The 5852-nt window shown below is 37.8% G+C and overlaps 1 long non-coding RNA gene across 1 annotated transcript; it reads right to left on the bottom strand.

Annotated features, from left to right (window-relative positions):
- Positions 1-5136: 5136 nt before the first annotated feature.
- Positions 5137-5852, bottom strand: LOC124878688. The gene is made up of 2 exons (XR_007040840.1): positions 5708-5852; positions 5137-5632 (listed from the first exon to the last, which is right to left on the bottom strand). It is a non-coding gene; the product is annotated as an uncharacterized LOC124878688 (long non-coding RNA).

Raw genomic sequence — 5852 nt, 5'->3', positions numbered from 1 at the left:
ATTAAACCAAACAAAAAAAAAAAGCTGTCTGGATTCACACAATGCTGGCTTTTGTGAATGCTGCCTGTGAAAGAGGCTAAAAATAATATTTTTCCCAACTGCACTGTGCCATATAAAATATTTATAGCCAGCTCCAGTATGCTGAGAATGGTAAAGATGCTACAGAGAGAGACAGACAGGGAGGTCGTGGCTGCCACAGCTCACTGTAGTTCTCATCCCAGCGCCAGATCTTACATAAGAGCCAGTTGGAGTTTGATACAGAGAAGTACAACATTTACATTATCTATCTTATATGCGTCAGAGCAAGAAAGAAGTACTTCTTTCTCAAGGAATCTATTTTTAACAGCCTCATTTTTCAGCACGCTACAACTTGATGTTATGAAGGTTTTCCAAAGCTTGCATTTGTGGGTGTAATTCATCATATGATGCCTAGAGAACCAGGAATCAAGTGAGAAAGCCAAAACAGGGAGTCAAGTATAGAGGGTGAGCATAAGTATCAGGCTGGCCAAAGTCGGCAGCTGCTGATCTGGTGGATTATTGTCATGACTTAAAGGTGTTTGAGTTTTGCTTTAGGTCTTGCCTCTGATAATTACAGGCTGTGTTTTAGTTCGTTCATGGAGGTTTACTTTGTTACTTATTCTGTTTATGTTGCATTTTAGTTTTGTTTTGCAAGATTTTCCTTTGGTTAGATTGTGCCCTTGAATTTTTGTTTAGTTCCAGTCATGTTTCAGTTGGCTTTTTTTACTTACCACACTGCCTCTGCCCACCTGTCTGCATCTGGGTCCTACTCCGAGAGCCACCGTTTTTGACAGACAATTACAAATTTTGGTCACAAATCAACTTAAAATGATATGGAAGTATTTGTCCTTTTACAGATTTCTTCTCTTTTTGCTATTTTGTTACACTTAAAGGTTTCAGATCCTCAAACTTTAATATAAGACATCCTGAGTAGATACAATTAGCAGTGTTTAAAAGATGATTTCATTTCCTAAATGAAAAAGCCATTCAAACACACCTACCCTCTGGTCTCTGTAAGACATCACACCAGTTCTTAAATCACTGCACCGGATCTCTCTTTGTAAGAGGATAGATATTAAAACCTTGTTGTAAAGCACTGCATAGTCTGGGGGTCTAAATTATTCTCCAGACTAGAAGCAAACAAGGAGAGTTGAGGCAGTATACAGTTTCTATGCTCCTGAGCTCTGGAACCAACTTCCTGAAAACCTGAAACTGTTGGCTCCTTTGAGTCAAGGCTGAAAGTACTTTTTACTGGTCTGATGTAATATTCTTGTCTATAATGTGTTTTTATTAGCTGTAAATGGAAAGTCATCATTATTAACATAAAGGTTTGAAAAGACATAAGTGTGTAATTAATCTATATAATGTGCTTCACTTATTGAACTGAGTTACTGAAATAAATTAACTTTTCAGTAATATTCTAACATAATGAATGGGTCCGTATGCTTTTGAAATAGTTTTTATCTTTGTTTACATAGAACTTTATATGATCTTGTGTATTAATGGTGATCGACTTGCTTGGATCTTTTATGATTGAAACACTGAAGTTCAAGGTTATTGTTATAGTGGTAACTAGGGGCAAGCCGTCCTTTGAATCAACATTGGATATTTGTTTCACCAACATATAGACTGTTTCTAATTTCTGTTCATTTGACTAGTCAAAGTTTATTTGCTTTTCTTTTATAAAGATGCTGTATCCCCCTGCAGGCATGTACCAAATAAAGATTTTTCATCTGCCAAGTATATTTGTAAAGCTGCTTTCTCTTTTTCCACTGAGACAATCAAATGACAGTAAACACATACTAAGTTAGCCTCCCTTTGAGGATTCTGTCATGTTGCAAAATACGCTGGGATTTAAGCAGATGGAATTGAAATGCATTTAAAATATAGTTTACTTGTTTTTTCAGTCCAGACATTCAAAGATTAATTTTGATATGGCAAAAAGAATGACCTTATAAAATAAGCAGGCGACTGATACTGAACCAACAGATAGTTGTTTATTTTTTCAAGATGCTTCTTGTGTTTTCCTTTAATTTATTTTTGCGTTTTTTTTTTATTACTTTAACACAGACAAACAAAACACAGCTTCCCTGAGAGATGCCACTGATTCAAAGAATAATTCATTTTTTTTGTGTGGAACAAAATTGTATCTCTGCAAAGGAAAGGTTTAACTCATCCTATTCCAGAGATGCAGCATTGCTTAGCTTATGCATATAGTTTTTGCTATCATTTCTCAATCTCATACAGCTGGGGAAGAGAAGCATTATAAAGCTTTGAAAAGGGATTCTTTCCTTCACTATATATCTTTTATATTCATCACGTGGAAGCAAGCTATTTCACTACTGTATGTATAATTTATGACCCATATGTGTGCTTGTATAAAGGCTGTTTAAAGTATACTGTTGTTTTTCTTTCCAACCCTTTCCCTTTGACTCTGTGGGCACTGTAAAAACAAAACATGTGCCTTGGTGGGCATGAGAGCATTGCATGGGGTTTGTAAGTCTAATGAAGTGTGGGGGGGGGGAGAAGAGGTAAAGTTCCACATCAAATCTTTTTCTAATGAAGTGTAAATGATTCACTCTGAAGAAAAGAGCCATTACTACTTAAAAACCGACTTTCACTGCGTCCGTCTTATTCCTCATGGTATTGCGGTAGGACCGATTGTGTGTGCAATTTTGGTAAGATAGCAGAAGCTGCAATTAAGCACTTTGTGTTGGAAACTTGTGGCAAGCAGTATTTTTCAAACAAGTGGTTTGTCATTAAGCCAAACTTCTTTATGTGTATGTTTCAATAATCACACACTTATAGAAAGGTCACTGCAAAGCTGGGATATGTCTGCACATAAATATTTGTTGCGCAGTTCACTACTACACCTATATTTGAACAAAGCTTCAAGTCATTTATTGAGCTGTTCCAGGCTGGCCAAATCGAGCCAGTGGAAAAGGGGCATAAGAGGTTGGTGTCACTTCTTTGTCTTTGACTTGGTCTTACATAAAGAAAAAACATGCAATTTTGAATGCACAATACAACAGAACATGGAAAATTCAAGTCCTTACTGACACTTTTACAAGCTGCTGAATTGTTGGTTATTTTTTTAACCTACTCCTTTGCATTTTTGCTTAGATTTGTGCCATGTGTTATGTGTTATTGTAAACAAGATTGTAATTACACATTTTCGAGACATAGTTGAACTATCTATTTGGTGTGTGCAGTAATTTTTGGGACAGCTTCTCTATACCCCTTGTACAGTGGTGAAGGAGACGACACAGTAGCTAAGTTCGATCACCTCGTTAATTCAACTCCAACTCAGAACAACAGAGTTCCAGAAAGCACCAAAAACACACACAATATAGCCACAATATAGTCTAAGACAGGCATTAACAATATTCACAATCATATATAATCTACCTACTGCAATTTTTAGCAAAGCCAAAAATCTCTAAATATCACTAAACGTCTCCAACAAAAGTTGTGCCTTAGCAAGCTAGTGTACATTGGACTAGTGAAAAAAATGCATTAAAAAACTGAGTACTGATGAAAATAAAATTAGCTGATCAATTTGTCTTTCTGAGCCACTATTCAGATACGGTACTAATAATATGGTCTGTATATTTCAACAAGGAACATGAAAATGTTTCAATCGTGGTTCTCAACTGCGAAAAAGGTGGACCTTCAGGTCGGGGGTCAGTCTTTGTCTCAAGGGGAGAAGACTGAGCATCTTGATGGTTGTTGTTCGTCATGCTGCGTGATCCTTTTACTAATGACAAAAACTGTTTCTTCACCAGGGGCACGGGAGGGGGTGTTTGTCATTCTTTAAAAATAAGGGCAATAACCTGAATATACAATTACAGTCGCGGTCACATTCTTTCAGCTCAATTTAGCTGTGTCTCCGAGCATTGCTGATGCTGTTCTGGAGAATTTCCGTGTCAAAGTAACCTTGAGGGGATTAGGCATTGTTATCTCACGACTGAATAATAATAACCGCATCTGCGCAAGGAGTGCACTGAGCCACACACACAAACACACAGAATTAGCTTTTCTGTATGCTTGTGGCGTTAACTAATCAGAAAATTAAGCTCATTTGCTTGCATCAGAGTGCTCCGAGCACTCAGCATAAGCTTGGTGTCATCATATCTTGCTGGCTCGCTGTGATCTGCACATTGTTCGGTCTCTCCCTCTCCGCCTAATGAGAAGTGGGTAAATATCAACTAGACAAAACCAAAAGTGCTCGGGGATCAATTAACAGAGATGTGCCCACCATAATAGTAGTGAGTCAGTGTTTGTGGGTTTAAGTGTCTTCTAAATATTTACATAAATCATTGCATGAGTTTCTGCTAATACCTGATGACATTGTTCTCATTACACAAATTAACATACAAACCTGTTAATGCAATAAGTTTGTGCATAAGCTCTTCTCACTTTATCTCTCATAAAATCACAATTATTAATTTCATTTTATCTTGCATGATTCAAACAAAAAGCAATGGGATCAGCTTCCCAGATGTGGTTAAGGACCACACTAAGCTTTTTTACTTTGAGAGTTTAATTAAATTGTGCTTTTATCCCAAGACAAGTGTTAATCCACGTCTAGCAATTCTGTCTGATAAAGCACAAGTTAATGAGATTTAGAGGTGCAGGTAGACAGCTATCTTCACACAAAGACATTGGAGCTCTTTTTAGATTGCCTTCTGTAAGCCAACTAGCTGCTATATCAGCAGCATTAGATCACATTGACCTGGCTTTTAAATGCTCCTATTTTTTTTTTTTTAAAGGAACACATCGAATGCCACATAAACACTGCAAAAACAAAATCTCGGAAAGAAATAGCCTTAAATTTAAGGATGTGAAGCTAAAGCTTCAATGTGCTAATTCTCTATCAGGTCCATGTTTAGCCAATAAGCCGAGAAACTACAGTACCTTGCAAACTTATTGAAACATTACAACCACAAACGTCAGTGTATCCAGTTAGGATTTTATGTTGTAGACCAACACAAAGTAGTGTATAATTGTGATGTGGAAGGAAAGGGTAACATGGTTTTATGTTTATGAAAAAAGCTTTAAAGTATGAATGTCATTTTCGGTATAGACCTGACCCACATACAGAGAACACTCAGAAGAGAAAGTTTTATGGATTTTATTGTCAGCAAAGTAATCTGGGAAGAGGACTGGAAACACCAATGGTACGGGAAGGAAGAAGAATGGACTGGTGAACAAACGAATGATATGAAGTAACTGATTACTTAGATCTGAGAAATGGCTTACTAAATTGTTGTAGCTAGAACCACCAGGGGTAGAGAGATTCTGAGTCTTAACTTGCGAAGGAAGATCGTTCAGTTGTCTTCTCTGTTGTGATCTTGGTGCCAGCCAAATGGAGCTCAAGTGCCGATATTTGAGATGGAGGGAGGGACAGGGTATGATGATGCTTGGGTCCCGGAGTTGGAGGAAACGGGAAGCCGCCAGCTTGGTCCGTGTCCGAAAGGTTCAGACGGTAGAGAGAGAAATCCACAGGAAGATAGATCCTTAACTCAGTAGTTGATAATCCAGATCAGATGCTCAGAGATACTCTGGAACGAAGTCAGGACTCAGCAAGGTAAACAAAGCCTCAGGTAAAAACCTGCGTGGGAACAAAATACAAAGTTACTTGAAGTTCAAAAACAAAGCAAAGATCAGTAGAGGCTGAGCTTGTTACCAATAAGGCAAACACTCTGGCATTGAAGTGCTGGCAGCCTCCCTCTTAAGTAGTCCTCCAAGCAATCAGCAGATAGGAGACACCTGTCATCCAGTACACCTGAGAACTCCAGCACCAACTGGAAACTGAGTGGTTAGAAAAACAA

The sequence above is a fragment of the Girardinichthys multiradiatus genome, chromosome 13 (genome assembly GCF_021462225.1).
Source record: "Girardinichthys multiradiatus isolate DD_20200921_A chromosome 13, DD_fGirMul_XY1, whole genome shotgun sequence".
NCBI classification, from domain to species: domain Eukaryota; kingdom Metazoa; phylum Chordata; class Actinopteri; order Cyprinodontiformes; family Goodeidae; genus Girardinichthys; species Girardinichthys multiradiatus.
This window is presented reverse-complemented; position numbering and strand designations above follow the sequence as displayed.